Raw genomic sequence first — 16,655 nt, forward strand, 5'->3', positions numbered from 1 at the left:
GTCACTCTGGAACACTTGGGGAAATTTAAATGGGAACTGGACCTGCTGTTTGGGGTGCCAGGTTGGCAACATTTATTTTGTAAGGGGGCTTGGCAGGCAATGGTTCCCTGTGGCATGTGACAATGTTTATCTTGTATCTATTGTTGCCTATTCTTATGAAATACTGCATTTTAATACTTCTTTTCTCAAACCAGCTTTGATCCAAATTGAGAAAAAGAATGACCTAGCTGCAGTTTGAGCCGCTAATGTGCACAATAGCGTGATATGTGGCACCATGACTGCAAAAACAACTGTTAGGAAAGATTTTCGCTACCCTTTTGTATCAGTTTTGTGCACATTTATGCACATTTGTGATTTTCTTCAACAAATCCTGGTGGAGATACTGGTAATTCTTCATCCCCTCCCCTTCAAACTGTCCTCAAAGACCTTCTGGTTCAGATCTTGGCTCTTAACTGTTAGCTATAACATTAGGCACGATTCTTTCTTTAAAAATGCCAAGTTAAAAGCTTCTGAAAGAGCAAGAGAAGGAGAAAGGTTGCAAAGTGCCACACAGACAGGGACATGGACACGAACATTCATGACCTGCCAGCCAATAGGTGTTCATGATAATCGCACAGCCACTACCACATGGCAATTTCAATATGAATGTGTTGTGTTGTGTTGTGTTGTGTTGTGTTGTGTGTCTTTTTGACATGCAAAACCATGCATTCATTATTGGGAATCTGATATTCCTGAGGCAAAAGCTCAAAGATGGGAGGAATCTGTTTAAAATGTCAGCCAAAAATGGGTAAGAAAGAGAGACATGTGTTGGCCACATTCCTCCCCAGTGTGCCTGTAGCCACACACACATGTACTGAGGGATTTGTTAAGGGGCTAGCAGGGTCCTCCTTGTGTGCATTGCTGTGGATTGGCTATTGCCCAGAATGAAATGCAAGCCAGCACACTCCCTGATTCCACATCTAGCCCTCCAACCCAGGAGTTGCCTCGAACTCATGTTGCACTTTCTCTTCCTCTCTGCAGAGCCACAACCAAATTCAGCTAATTTCTGATTAGGGGAGAAGAATTTCTACATGAAAGGCCATGCTATGTAGGTTGGTTCAAGAACTGCAGCTTTATGCCTGCCATAGGCAGGGAAAGAAACTAAATTGAGTTTAGGTGCAGAATAGCATCCCTTTGAACTAGGAAAACTCATTTCCTCCAGACCATGCGCTACTATGATTTTAGTGTAGCTGGAAAAGATGTTTGTGAAAATAAATTAAATTCTTCATCCAGGAAATAATGAAACACATTTATTACCTGTTTTGCATCCACCCTTTCTCCTCCCTCCCTTGTATACGTTTCAAAGTATGAGCAGAGGAAATGCAATCATGCTTTGCACGTCAACAAAATCTTCTTTTGCAATGCTTCCACTAGATGGCATACAATGCCAGGAACCAGACTAGTCCATTGCTAGCCGCTAGAAAGAAGGGATACCTTTGCACCTGAAATGCCTCTGATGGAATTCATTGTGTTGGCTGCAGCTGTTAAGAGCTAAAGCACTGTCTGAGTCTCAAGACCATGGAATGAGCTACTCTAATGGCTAAAGAGCTATGGGGATGAATCATAGCTCAGGGGCAGAGCAAATGCTTTGCATGCATAAGATCCCAGATTCAATCCCCAAGTTCTCCACTTAAAAGGATCAGTTAGTTGGTGGTGGGATAGAACTCTGCCTGAGACGCAGGAGAGATACTGGTACTCAAAGTAGAGAATCCTGGGCTATATAGACAAATAGTCTCACTTGGTATTAGGGATTGATTTAGCATTTAAAGGCAAATCTACCTCATTCACACCTCAATGAATTTTGCAAAGCGGTTTTCCAACCAGGCAATGTCTACCAAAAAATCATTTGTTGTTGTTGTTGTTTAGTCGTTTAGTCATGTCCAACTCTTTGTGACCCCATGGACCAGAGCACGCAAGGCAATTCTGTCTTCCACTGCCTCCCGCAATTTGGTCAGACTCATGCTGGTAGCTTCGAGAACACTGTCCAACCATCTCGTCCTCTGTCGTTCCCTTCTCCTTGTGCCCTCCATCTTTCCCAACATCAGAGTCTTTTCCAGGAAGTCTTCTCTTCTCACGAGGTGGCCAAAGTATTGGAGCCTCAGCTTCAGGATCTGTCCTTCCAGTGAGCACTCTGGGCTGGTTTCCTTCAGAATGGATCGGTTGGATCTTCTTGCCGTCCATGGGACTCTCAAGAGTCTCCTCCAGCACCATAATTCAAAAGCATCAAATTTTGGTGATCAGCCTTCTTTATGGTCCAGCTCTCACTTCCATACATCACTACTAGGAAAACCATAGCTTTAACTATACGGACCTTTGTTGGCAAGGTGATGTCTCTACTTTTTAAGATGCTATCTAGGTTTGTCATTGCTTTTCTCCCAAGAAGCAGGCGTCTTTAAATTTTGTGGCTGCTGTCACCATCTGCAGTGATCATGGAGCCCAAGAAAGTAAAATCTCTCACTGCCTCCGTTTCTTCCCCTTCTATTTGCCAGGAGGTGATGGGACCAGTGGCCATGATCTTCATTTTTTTGATGTTGAGCTTCAGACCATATTTACACCAAGGCAAACTGTGCTTGGAATTCTTATATTAGTGAAAATTGCATACAAGAATGCATTCTGCTAGAAAATGTAAACATGTTAAGGGAAATACGCTTTGTAAAAATGTGTATATTGGGCAAAAATGCAAATGTTTATGTTAGGATAAATTCATTCATGAGGACTTTAAAAAAGAAAATCAAAAACCAATGAGAAAATGTGAATAACTGAATTTAAGATCAGAAAAATGAGGAACTGAAAGAAACTGAAATGGATGGATTTGCCCATCCCTATTGTGAACAAGGCACTTCCCTACATCTCCAACTATGAACTGCAATGCTCCTGGTTCAGATATTGCTTCTACAATGTCAATTGGCAAGCCTCAGCCTCCATTTCACTATGAGCATAGTCACCGTTCTACCTTGCAACTCAATTAATGCAGAGAGCTTCCTTTGCAACCTAACAGATGATTAAAGCGGTAGTTTATGAGAATCTAGTAAAGAATGCATTGATTACTACTAACCAACATGGGGTTTATCAAGAATAAAGTTTGGTCAGGCGTGATTTATTCTTTGAAGGTGTCTGGAGGCAGTGATGGATTGGATGAGGGCCAATAAACCGAGGCTGAACCCTGAAGGACTGAAGTGTTGTGGGCAGGTGGTTCCCGTGTCTGGGAATTAGGTGTGTGCCTGTTCTGGGAGGACCAACAGTCTCCCTGAAGCATCAGGGTCAAAGTGTAGGAGCACTCCTAGATTCCACCTTGACACTGGAGTCTCAAGTAGCTTCCATGGCTAATAATGCTTCTGCCTAGCTTTAGGCTGGTTTGCCAGCTCTAGTTGCTCCTGGACTGGGATATCCTAACCTCAGTTGTCCATGCTCTAGTGACCTCCAGCTTGGACTACTGCAATGCACTCAATGTGGGGTGGCCCTTGAAGATGGTCTGCAGGCTGCCGCTGGTGCAGAAGGCAACTGATTGGTAAGCGGGGCAGCCCAGTGAGGCCCTGTGACACTAGTCCTGAGAGCACCGAACTGACTGCCAGTGAGCTACTGGGTCCAATTCAAGGTGTTAGTACTAGCATATAAAGCCCGAAATTGCATGGGACCCAAGTACCTAAAAGAGGCAGTATCAGTCATCACAGACCCTATGATCAGCAGGTGAGGCCTTTGGGTGGGCTCCCTGGTTGGTGCTGCTGACCCATGGCAGGGCCTTTCCAGTGGTGGCTTCCTGGCTGTGGAATGCCCTTTCTAGTGAGGTGTGCCTGTCTCCATCCATCATTTTTAATCTTTTAGGAGGAATTTGAAAACATTCCTGTTTATCTAGGCACTTGGCACCTGAAGAATGCTGTTCCGGGCAACCCTGAGGGACTGCATGAAATAATGTTTTGAACTATCTGCTTTTAGATGTTTTTACAGTGGTACCTCGGGTTAAGTACTTAATTCGTTCTGGAGGTTCGTTCTTAACCTGAAACTGTTCTTAACCTGAAGCACCACTTTAGCTAATGGGGCCTCCTGCTGCCGCTGCACGGCCGGAACACGATTTCAGTTCTCATCCTGAAGCAAAGTTCTTAACCCGAGGTACTATTTCTAGGTTAGCAGAGTTTGTAACCTGAAGCATATGTAACCTGAAGCGTCTGTAACCCAAGGTACCACTGTACTTGTAATTGTTTTTAGAATGTTTTATTTAGCTGTTAGGTTTCTGCTTGCCAACCTGGGCTCCTTTGGGAGGAGAATTTGTTATTTAATGTTAGTTCCCTAGAATAGCCTGAATAGTCTTTTTCAGGGGCAGGAAGGCTTCAGGGTTGTGAGATCTACTTTTATCTTTTTAAATAGAACGTTGAAATGCACCAGTCAGACCAAGGTGAAAAATTGTGGCCTGGGGAGGACGACGCTCTCAGCATTAAGAAACAGGGTGCCTGTGAGCACGTAACGCAGCCAAGAAATTTGGATGCAGTACCAGAACTTGTTGCACACAAAGGTCTGCCCCTCTCAGCTTTCTTCATCTCAGCATCATAATTTCAAATGCGAGGGGAGGTCTTTCTGCTGTTGCCAAGCTGTTGCTAAACAGAATTCTTGCTGGTCTACTGCAAATGACTCCGAGATCTACCAGTAAATCCCATTTTACTGTTTGCCCACATATGGTCTTTCTAATGGGACATGTACACAGGGCTTTCTCAAAACACTGTGCTTCATTTATTAGCCAAGGTTGTCTATAGAGGGCATTTTACACCAACGTGACCTAGCCTGTCTCACTAAAATCACCTAACCCTATTGCTCCAAAGGCACTTTGCCGCAGCACTTTCATTGAGTGCTACCCATTTCCTTGGATTGTTGTTGTTTAGTCGTGTCCGACTTTTCGTGACCCCATGGACCAGAGCAAGCCAGGCACTCCTGTCTTCCACTGCCTCCCGCAGTTTAGTCAAACTCATGCTGGTAGCTTCGAGAACACTATCCAACCATCTCGTCCTCTGTCATCCCCTTCTCCTTGTGCCCTCCATCTTTCCCAACATCAGGGTCTTTTCCAGGGAGTCTTTTCTTCTCATGAGGTGGCCAAAGTATTGGAGCCTCAGCTTCAGGATCTGTCCTTCCAGTGAGCACTCAGGGCTGATTTCCTTAAGAATGGAGAGGTTTGATCTTCTTGCAGTCCATGGGACTCTCAAGAGTCTCCTCCAGCACCATAATTCAAAAGCATTTTTTAAAATTCCTTGGATTAACCTAGTGCAATTGATACACAAAGGAAATATTTTTTTGTAGGGGCAAGCTGTGGAGAAGGCAGATAAGCAAACAGATTAGCTCTGTGAATAGCTCAGATCGGTGCCACCTGAGCTGGGAAGTAAGGATAACTTCCAGTGCAGACATGAATTACAATTATAGACTCACTGCTATGTTCAAAAGCTCTATATAAACAGGGTGCCTGGAAAAAATATCCATCACTGTGTGGGGAGGAGGTGCACAGGAGGTCTGCCTGTACCAACTCACAACATTCACTACACAACTATAAATAATTTAGGAGAGGAGCTGAGCTCTTTCTCAAAGCAAAGTTTGCCAAGGGGAACAAAGGCAGACAGAACTGCACTCTGATCAGAGCGTGTTTAACAATTCAGCTCCTTCGCACAAGCCCCGTGGGATCACAGCGATCAGACTCTTGGTTTTTACAATCATGCAAAAAGACTAAACAGTCACAGAATGAGAATAGCGTGCTTTAACATTTTGCAGGAATAATAATAATAAACCCAACTGTGCTGCTTGATGCCTTATGATATCAGACAGAGCTTATCAAATGATGAGGTTTAATTGATGGCAAGGTTCAGGAATTTGCTCTTGTCCAGACTTCCAGTGACGGCATGTTATAGCAAAGAAGGACAGACAATTACTGCACAGGATTTGAGATAGCCTTTAGAAAGCACGTCTCACAATGAATGAGGAGGTGGATACGCTGATATTAAAATAATTATCCCTGCGGGCTTGGATTATGAATTCTTTCTTGTCTTTGGCTGACTTATTATTTACTGTTGGCTTTCCTGCTGGCAATATTGAATTTAACCTCCTCGCTTTAATTCCTTGCTTCTTCCTGGCTGTCTGGGAACAGAGAGTTACAGGGAATCCAGTTTTACATCCATCCGTCTTCAGTATGTATCTTGCCTGCCCTCACTGCAGGCAGCAAGGAATATTCACGATGCACACAGACCTTATGGCAGGAGCTGTGCAATAAGCCCCATGAAAGGCAGGCTGCATTTTGACCCATCTGTTGCCCAAATATTTGCTCTCCAGTTATTCCTAAAGATCTCTTTGAATGCTGAGTCTGAATAAGAGCCCAAAACCAGTTTCCATTTTTTTTTGGGGGGGGGGGGGCCTTTGAGCAAAGTGGAGATCAGGATGCTCCACAGAGCCAGCTGACACTTAGCATTATCCAAATAGATTTCTTTTCATTGGCTAGAAAAAATAAATGGGGTCCTTTGCCTCAATAATCAAATAGTCTTGGGACAACCTGTCAGTCCACACCACCCCCAAATTCAGGGATGATAATAATACGGAATGGTGATAGCAGCCACGAAATTAAAAGAAACCTGCTTCTTGGAAGAAAAGCAATGACAAACCTAGACATCATCCTAAAAAGTAGAGACATCACCTTGCCAACAAAGGTCCGTATAGTTAAAGCTATGGTTTTCCCAGTAGTGATGTATGGAAGTGAGAGCTGGACCATAAAGAAGGCTGATCACCAAAAAATTGATGCTTTTGAATTATGGTGCTGGAGGAGACTCTTGAGAGTCCCATGGACTGCAAGAAGATCAAACCTCTCCATTCTTAAGGAAATCAGCCCTGAGTGCTCACTGGAAGGACAGATTGTGAAGCTAAGGCTCCAATACTTTGGCCACCTCATGAGAAAAGAAGACTCCCTGGAAAAGACCCTGATGTTGGGAAAGATGGAGGGCACAAGGAGAAGGGGACGACAGAGGACGAGATGGTTGGACAGTGTTCTCGAAGCTACCAGGATGAGTTTGACCAAACTGCGGGAGGCAGTGGAAGACAGGAATGCCTGGCGTGCTCTGGTCCATGGGGTCACGAAGAGTCAGACATGACTAAATGACTAAACAACAATAAAAACAACAACAATACAGATTTACATATGCATTAGAATGTTACAGTAAAGTTTTGAGGTGAAACAGAATGCAATATACTAAAGTGAGTCTACAGGAGGGGATCACATTTCTGAATGCTCCTATGGATAAACATGGGGACGCAGGTGGCGCTGTGGGTTAAAGCCTCAGCGCCTAGGGCTTGCCGATCGAAAGGTCGGCGGTTCGAATCCCTGCGGCGGGGTGCGCTCCCGCTGCTCGGTCCCAGCGCCTGCCAACCTAGCAGTTCGAAAGCACCTCCGGGTGCAAGTAGATAAATAGGGACTGCTTACCAGCGGGAAGGTAAACGGCGTTTCCGTGTGCGGCTCTGGCTCTGGCTCTGGCTCTGGCCAGAGCGGCGATGTCACGCTGGCCACGTGACCCGGAAGTGTCTCCGGACAGCGCTGGCCCCTGGCCTCTTAAGTGAGATGGGCGCACAACCCCAGAGTCTGTCAAGACTGGCCCGTACGGGCAGGGGTACCTTTACCTTTACCTTTATGGATAAACATATCCCCATGTAGAAAACTTGCATAGCAAGAAGCACTCTGAGATGAAATCTTTTTCCTTTTAAAAAAGATTTTATTTGTATATTTTTCATAAATAAAATGGTTAATCAAACATTATCCTATATACAGCCACTTAAACAGTTGACTTCCCTCCCACCTTTCCATGGTTTTCTCATGATTATCTTTTGCTACTGCATATTATAATTTATCTATACCTTCTTTTCTTAACTTTATTCTCAAAGTAACTTTTAATGGCTGAACTTACTCCAAGCCTGCTAGTGTACTAACATGTTCACAATAACTTTTTTAATAGTCAACAAATATTTTCCAATCCTCCTTGAAGGCTGTTTTAACTACAGTCATACCTCGGGTTACAGACGCTTTGGGTTGTGTGTTTTTGGGTTGTGCACTGCGCCGAACCCAGAAGTACCGGAACAGGTTACTTTTGGGTTTCGGCACTCGCGCATGCACAGAAGTGCTAAATCGTGTTTTGCACATGCACAGAAGTGCCGAATCGCAACCTGTGCGTGCGCAGTTGCAGCGCTGCGGGTTGCGAATGCTGCAGGTTGCGAACGTGCCTCCTGCACGGATCATGTTCACAACCCGAGTGTCCACTGTATAACACCCATCCTAAAGGATCTTCATTGGCTCCCAGTGTGTTTCCAAGCACAATTCAAAGTGTTGGTGCTGACCTTTAAAGCCCTAAACGGCCTCAACCCAGTATACCTGGAAGAGCGTCTCCACCCCCATTATTCTGCCCAGACACTGAGGTCCAGCTCTGAGGGCCTTCTGGCGGTTCCCTCCCAGCGAGAAGTGAGGTTGCAGGGAACCAGGCAGAGGGCCTTCTTGGTAGTGGCATCCTCTCTGTGGAACACCCTTCCTTCAGATGTCAAGGAGATAAAGCACTAAACAACTTTTAGAAGACATCTGAAGGCAGCCCTGTATTGAGAAGTTTTAAATGTTTAATGCTTTAATATGTTTTATATATTCTGCAAGCTGCCCAGAGTGGCTGGGGAAACCCAGACGGGTTAATAATAATAATAATAATAATAATAATAATAATAATAATAATTACTGCTGCTACTACTATTACTATGCACTATGGCAGGCTTCCTCAGACTCGGCCCTCCAGATGTTTTGAGACTACAATTCCCATCATCCCTGACCACTGGTCCTGCTAGCTAGGGATCATGGGAGTTGTAGGCCAAAAACAACTGGAGGGCTGTACTATGGGAAGAAGTGTGCCTTGTGTCCCCTAAGCTAGCTTGCTGCATTGGGGTTTGATGGATGATGCTGTCCCATCACTTGTCAGAGACTGGACTGGACTGAAGGGGACGAGATTGAGGAGGAATGGTGGAGATTGCACACCCCTTTCTCCTGACTCTTCCAGAGTCAGCAGGGGTTTGAGGAAGATCACAGCTCAGTGGCAGAAGAACAAAGGAGTTGGGAAGTGTTAGGGACAGGGGAGGGGAGGCTGAGCAGCCAGCTGATACATTGTCACTGGAGGGTATTTCTGACCCCCCCCTTCTCCTAGAACTCGGTGTTCACTAAGGGTGCAGGAACAAAGGACGCAGAGGCACTTGGCCACAAGCGGCCACTGTAAATGGAAATTCTGTTGCTAGGAAGAAGGAGGAGATGCTCAGTTGGAGCAACGCCATTGTCAGGGCTTGTTGCATCCTTTTGTCTCTCGCTAGCATGAATGAATAAGCTCATTAAAAGGGACTCTACCTTGTTTTCTCTGCATATTGCTGCCACAAGGGAGGAAGAGAATTCCGAATAGGACTGCCCCAATCAGTGTCTGTACATGGATGGGGTTGGGGGTGAGGAAACACTTTGTTGTCCTTCATACCAGGCAGCAAAGGGTCTTGAGATGGCTCTACAAGAGACAGAATAAGGGTATCAAGCTGGAAGTCAGCTGGCAGTGACTTCTTCCCAAGCTAATAGACCATAGGTTGTGGGACTCCCTGCATCTCACAAGCCACGATGGCTGCAGAAACAGATGGAAAGAAAGGAGACTGCTTGGCAGCCAGCCCATCTCACAAGGTTGATGCTTGCATTGCCTCTGTCACATACGTTAAGTATAATTACAATATCATCTTCCTTTATTTGTTTACGATGCCAGAACTAATAATCTTACTAGTTCATAAAGCTTACTTGAAACTCTAGATGTTGTTTAGTTTCCTTGGGAACAATATTTGCATTTTCTAAGTGGGAGGGAAATGTAAATTCTGAAGTCAAGGTTTCCCAAATGGTTTGGAGGGACGTGGCAATCACAAAGCTGTTTTTCATACTGCTTGCTTACATTCAATAAATACTCTCCTCCTTTAACGTAAAGCAAGTGTATCCGTTTCCATCTGGCAAATATCGGAGGGTATGCTGAAAATCTTATTTGAGATGCAACTGGCATCGTCATCCAAGGGCACAGGCTTGCCAGCCAACTGCACAGAATCTGAATTGCTTGCACTGGTTTCCTCATTTCTATAGTAACACAGGAGGACAACTGCCAGTTCCAGATGCAAAGGAATGTGATTCTCGTCCTTATGTCAACTCTTGTCTTACACAACTGGCTACAGAAAGAGAGTCCAACTGTTTCACACCATGGAAAATGTAGAGACTGACATCGTGATTTCATTAGGCATCTAATGAAATTGTATGTCAGATATGACACAACCAAGTGTGCAAGTTGCATCACTGAGAAAAGTGTGGAGTCTTCTTTGCCTCCATGCACCAAAAACAGAATCACCAGGGTGCTAGATGTAATCTGCAGCGACGTGTGTGTTCCACTTTATGTTCCCTCTCTAGGGAAAAAATAAGGACATACTATTTTTTCTGGGTGACTTCTCGAGGGACTGTGTTGTGTACTTTCTAAAGGAGAAAAGCGAAACTGCGAAGACATTCAGAAAGTACATCACCAGGGTGAGCAATAAGATTCAAAGGAAACCCACAACCTTGGTCAGCAACAACTCTTCAGACATTCGAAGATGGCTGTTGTACCACCTCCCATCTTCTCTTCTCCACTGCTTTTTCCAATGGATGATCGAGCCCCCCTAGAAGCTCATTGATTTGCAACTGCACATGGAATCAGCCTGGCCCATACTGGTCTTTGGCACCTCATTAAATGACACCTAGCGTAGGGCACAAAGGAACTGATATCAGCAACCATGGCAGTTTTGTGGTGGAGATGCTGCCTGGTTCCCAGGCTGCCTTCCCCGGAGCAGCTATGAAATCTAATGAGGCGGGAGCAAATCCCTCTGGGGGACACTTAGTCAGTGAACAGCCTTGATAAAATCTTAAGTATGGGCCATTGGCTGTTTTCACATTTGTGGTTTTGGCCTCCTTTCTTCCTTGGTATTTCCAGAAAATTACAGCCGCTTCCTTCTGCTTCCTGAGCTCAGCAGGGTGCCTATTGGCATAAGGTTTATAATATGGGATTCTTCACTGGTTTCAGACTTGCTTTCCCTCAACTCTGCGAGTTATACAATATGGGGCAAGGCTTCTCTGTATTGTTACACGGTCCTTCCCCACGTGGTGAGGTGTTCTCAGGGCAGTGTGACGGAATATCGTTTCCTTTGGAAGCGAGAACACTGGAGAGAGAGAGAGAGAGAAAGACTCATGTGGTCTTTGCAATGTTTGTTTTATGTGTAAGTATTTAAGCAGAGGATAAGCAGAGCCAAAATAGACACTCCTGCAAAGTGGATCCTGAGAGAGCAACTTGGCCACTCTTAAGGATGCACCCCAGTTTGAGCTAACTCCAGACAGAAACTCTTGGGTTTCTCTCTATGTTTCTGGCCCAGCCCTACCATTAGGTAGAGTGAGCTGGCTGCCTCAGGCATCAGATGCTGGAAGACAGCAGCAGCTTGTCGGAGGACAGACCTGTGTTTCCCATGCAGCCTGCCCTGTGGGCGCCCCTCACCCACTGTTAACCTTGGGCCAGCTGCCATTATTTCAGCCTAACCTAGCTCACAGTGTTATTTTGAAGATCAAATGGGGGTAGGAAAGGAGCATGTACACCACTCCTTCCTTGGCAGAACAATGGGATTAAGATGCAACAAGTAGATCATCCACACTCCTTATTGAACTGAGAGTGTGGTACAGGAGTAACTGCATGAGGAGACGTGGAGAGTCAGGAGGAGACAAATACCCTCCAACATTTCTTGGATGAAAATAGGGATCTTCTATTCAACAACAACAACAACATTTATACCCCATGCATCTGACTGGACTGCCCCAGTCACTCTGGGTGGCTTCCAACATATATCAAAACATAATAAAACATTAAGCATTAAAAAAAACTTCCCTATACAGAGCTGTCTTCAGATGTCTTCTAAAAGTTGTATAGTTACTTATCTCCCTAGCTCAGGGGTCACATAACTCCACACCCTCCAACATTTGTCCAATGACAATAGGAACAGCCTAAGGAAAAGCAGGAATTCCGAGATCAAATCAGAAACCAAGGCAGTTTCTGTAAATCCGGGACTGTCTCTGGAAAATAGGGACACTTGGAAGGTCTGGCGACATGGCCCATAGCAGGTTTTGCAAAATGCAAATAGTATCAGCTGGGAGGGGATGTTATTGCCTGGAAATATAGCAGGTGTCCTCCTGCCTCAAAGCAAGTATCAGCTTCAGATGAAGGAGTTTCCTTAGGACTACTGCAGGGGAAGAAGGGGTTAATTTCCTACTCCATTCACACACAAACTCACATGCTCCAAGCTCCCCCCCCCCCCAGCTGATTCTATTTCTTTTTTTTTAAATCTCCACATTAAATGCAAAAATACAGTTTATATCAGGTTTGGCCTTAAGACCAATCATGATGCAAAAGCCATTATTGCTGTTATTATAATATATCCTCAGTGGAATGCATGGTACTTTACAGAGCACAAGAGAAGAGGTCCCTTTCCCAAGGTGCTTCCAAGTCAAGAAATCCATACAGGAACAACAGAGGAAGGAGAGGAAAGTGAAAGCAGGGCGAACTGCGGAGCAATGTGTACACCATGATTTTCTCTTTTTAAAGTCTGCCGCCTCAATGATTGTGGGGGAAGCTTGGAATAGGGATGGAATTTTCAGAAATTCTTGATGCTGAGTTTATCCACATGGATTTCTTTTTTCCTAATTCCCATCTTAACCCATAATATTGTCAGGAAGAGAGTCCCCATGCTCCCCACCACACTCTGGGCCCAGTTCTACTAAAAGACATCTTTTTCACCCAGGCTTTCCCTGACCAGAAGACTGGGCCCTGCTTAATAATAATAATTATAATAATAATAATAATAATATATTTATACCCTGCCCATCTGGCTGGGTTTCCCCAGCCACTCTGAGCGGTTCCCAATGGAATATTAAAAACACGATAAAACATCTGACTTCGAAAAGTCAGATAGTTGTTGATTTCCTTGACATCTGAAGGGACGGCAGGAGCCACTACTGAGAAGGCCCTCTGCCTGGTTCCCTGTAGCTTTGCTTCTCGCAGTGAGGGAAACCGCCAGAAGGCCCTCAGAGCTGGACCTCAGTGTCCAAACTGAACAATGGGGGTGGGGACACTTCTTCAGGAATACTGGGCTGAGGCCGTTTATGTGATTCAATCCTCTGTTTTGGTTTTATAAGATTTTATGCTGCTGTTTTATTGGTTTTGCATTGCATTTTTGTTTTAATGATATTGTTTAGTTTTTATATTGTACAAACACTTAAGAGATTAAAAAATTAAGCTGCTGGTAAATGATTTTAAATAAATAAATAAATAACATTTTTGCATACTAAGTGCATTATTATACCCATTGTTATACATCTCAAATTATATTGTGATTTTAAAATTCAACAGAATACACACATTTTCTGTATGCAGCCTTGACTAATGTACTATAAAGCACTTTAGCATGTTATTTTTTTTACTAATCAAGTGATTTTTATGCACTCTCCTGAAATATATGATTTTCTAAATGTTGGTTGGTTGGAGAACTGCATCACACAATTCAGCTAAGTTCAAATTTCAAAGGATAGCTGTGGTTTGGTTCTCATATTGTTCCAGAAAGTGCAAATTTGACAGATTTTGTCTACTCTCCTTTTTAAGCTGTCTAAACTGGTGGCCACTACTAAGTGAATTCTACACTTTAGCTATGCACTGTGTGAAGAAGTACATTTGTCTGTTCTGAATTTCCTATCATTCAATTAGATAATTCCCAAGTTCTTATATGACCGCACGTGCACACAAAACATCTCCCTATCCTCTTTTGTCACACCATGTACAATTTTATATCCCTGTATCATTTCCCTGTCTAAGTTACTTTTCTTCCCCTAAAGTATAAAGCCCCATTTTTTAGCCGTTTCTCATAGGGGAGATTCTCCATCCTTTGACAATTTTCATTGCTCTTTTCTGCACCTCTACCTTTCCTACAGCAACATTTGCAGGAACTAGAACTTTGCACCGCACAGCAAACATGGCCACACTATAGATTTTCTTTAAAAGGCAGTTTCAGCATGGGCAGTTTTGTTTTTCACCCCCTTTCCTCCAGTTTAAGCTTTCACACCCACCAAAGCCTGGATTTTGTCAATATCTAAGTAGCAAATGAAAAATGGCCCTAGGAAGCCCCCACAATTGTTTTATGAGGTGACCTGAAACTTCCAGAGAGCAAACATGCTAGTTTGAATCCATTATACAGGGATCATTGGTTTTAGCAGGATCACTCCTACTAAAACCAATGGGATTTCTTTCAAAGCATAATATTGGATTGAAATGGAAGACAAATGAGGCAGGTAAGAGATCATTCACTCTGCATATTTATAAGAAAATGACTATAGAAGGAAGTGGTAGCTTGTGCAGAGCCATTGCAGCGCCCAAGTTGCAATGCTATTCAATGAAATTAAGAGACACATTATTCTGTGCTCCATCATAGCCTTTTCCACAAGTCACTTCCACCTAAATGGGGTGGGGAGCAAAGCTATTGACTTTATGCCCCCAACTTACTCTGCATGACATCTGCAAAGAGGATGTCCTGTTACATGCTCATAGGATTTCATGTGACTCAGAACCCCATGCAATCTGGATTCCCCTTTTTATGTAGCGCACACTGAATTCACCAATGCTGGGGGAGGGGGGTGATGGGGTGCAATATAATGTCGGGGTCAGCAGATGCAGCCCCTCCCCTCTCCACTGAGCTGACACATAGAGGCAACCTTGTGAAGAGGCAACAAGTGTTCAAATAAGCAACAAAGGTGCAAGCAATGGCAGCTTGTAAACTGGAGAGGAGGGTAACCTGCAGCCATTGAGCAATTATTGGGGGAAAGGAGAATGGGGCTAGGACATAGCGTGGGTTGCTGGCACCCAGGGCGAGGCAAGTGTTGTGCTCCTGGTGGACTGGGCAGCGGTCAGTCCCTTCGCAGACCAGCGTCCAATCAAGGGAGTCTCTCCTTGCAAATTAGCCCTGCTATGTACTAAGCTTGGATCCTAGAAAAATAGGCAGGTAGGATCTTAGAATGCAACAACTGATTGGCCTGCAGGAGAAGACCAATCAGGCTCCAGGAGGAACTTAATCAGCCTATTAGGCTGGTAGGATCGTAGAATGCAACAACTGATTGGCCTGCGAGAGAAGACCAATCAGGCTCCAGGAGGGAAGCAGAATCAGCCAATCAGACGGGACTCATTGTGTAAATAATGTATATAAAAGCCTGAGGTTTTTTAGGGGGGTGGAATTCAGCCAGTGTTTTACAAGCTGCAATAAAGAGCATGAAATCACTGCAGGACTCTGAGTATATTTCAAGCCCCAACCTGGGAGCAGAGACAAAGCAGAGAAACACAAAGGCAATCAGGTCAACGCACGTGGCTCTGACAGTGCTTTACTGCTTTCCTCTTCCATCCTTCCTCCTTGGTGGGCAGTGGTGGCAGCTGCCTCCCCTCCCTCTCAGCTGGCCCAGGGGAAGAGGGCATGTGGGTGTCCTTTCGCCAGCTGGGAGCAGAAAGAGGCACTTATCTCCCCACAGATCTTGCCTTGATGAGGGACCCCATCATGGGAGTGCCTGGTTGCACCACTTCAGAAATTTGCACCTGGAGCCATTGCTCCCTTGCCCCCATGCTACACCACTGGAATGGGGCTCTGTGCACCAGTGGGTGCAGGTACGGCTGCATACCCTTGAGCTCCCAATCTGGCATGATATATCTGACCTGGGTGCTGCTGGCCATTCAGCAGCATTACCTGCATCGGCACTGCCTCAGTTGTCCCTGGCGGCTCTAATGTTCCCTTCCCTGGTCTGGGTCTACAGTCATTGGCAGTGGTCAGTTGCCATTATCCAGGGGTCAGTGAACTTTTTCAGCAGGGGGCCGGTCCACTGTCCCTCAGACCTTGTGGGGGGCTGGACTATATTTTTTTGGGGGGGGATGAATGAATTCCTATGCCCCACAAATAACCCAGAGATGCATTTTAAAGAAAAGGACACATTCTACTCATGTAAAAACACACTGGTTCCCAGACCATCCGCGGGCCAGATTTAGAAGGTGATTGGGCCAGCTCCGGCTCCTGGGCCTTAGTTTGCCTATTAGTTTGCCTATTATTCAACCTCCCTTGCAAGCTTGCCTATTAAGTTTGCCTATTAGTTTGCCTATTATTATTAGTTTGCCTATTATTATTAGTTTGCCTATTATTCAACCTTCCTTGCAAGCTTTCACTTGGGTGCAAAGGTGCTCAAAGTGTGCAGGCTTCCACAATACACAGAACCTCTGCTCCTCAAAGATCTCTGTGGAGCAGAGAGAAGCTCTCCCATTAAAAGATACACTTACTGTTGATACCTTTGCTGCTTCCCCCTCTGTTCTGCTTCTCTGCAAGCAGCACAGCGAAACTTCCCTTCTGTGCTTTGTGAATGGGTTGCATGTTCTCACCTTGAGGTGAATGGAAATGTTAACTGGAATGTGGGGGTAGAAAAAGAAAAAGAAACAACTTGACGCTTGTCCAAACCTACTCGTGTTTATACTGGAGCCTAG

This window comes from Podarcis cretensis (assembly GCF_951804945.1).
Source record: "Podarcis cretensis genome assembly, chromosome: 6".
NCBI lineage: Eukaryota > Metazoa > Chordata > Lepidosauria > Squamata > Lacertidae > Podarcis > Podarcis cretensis.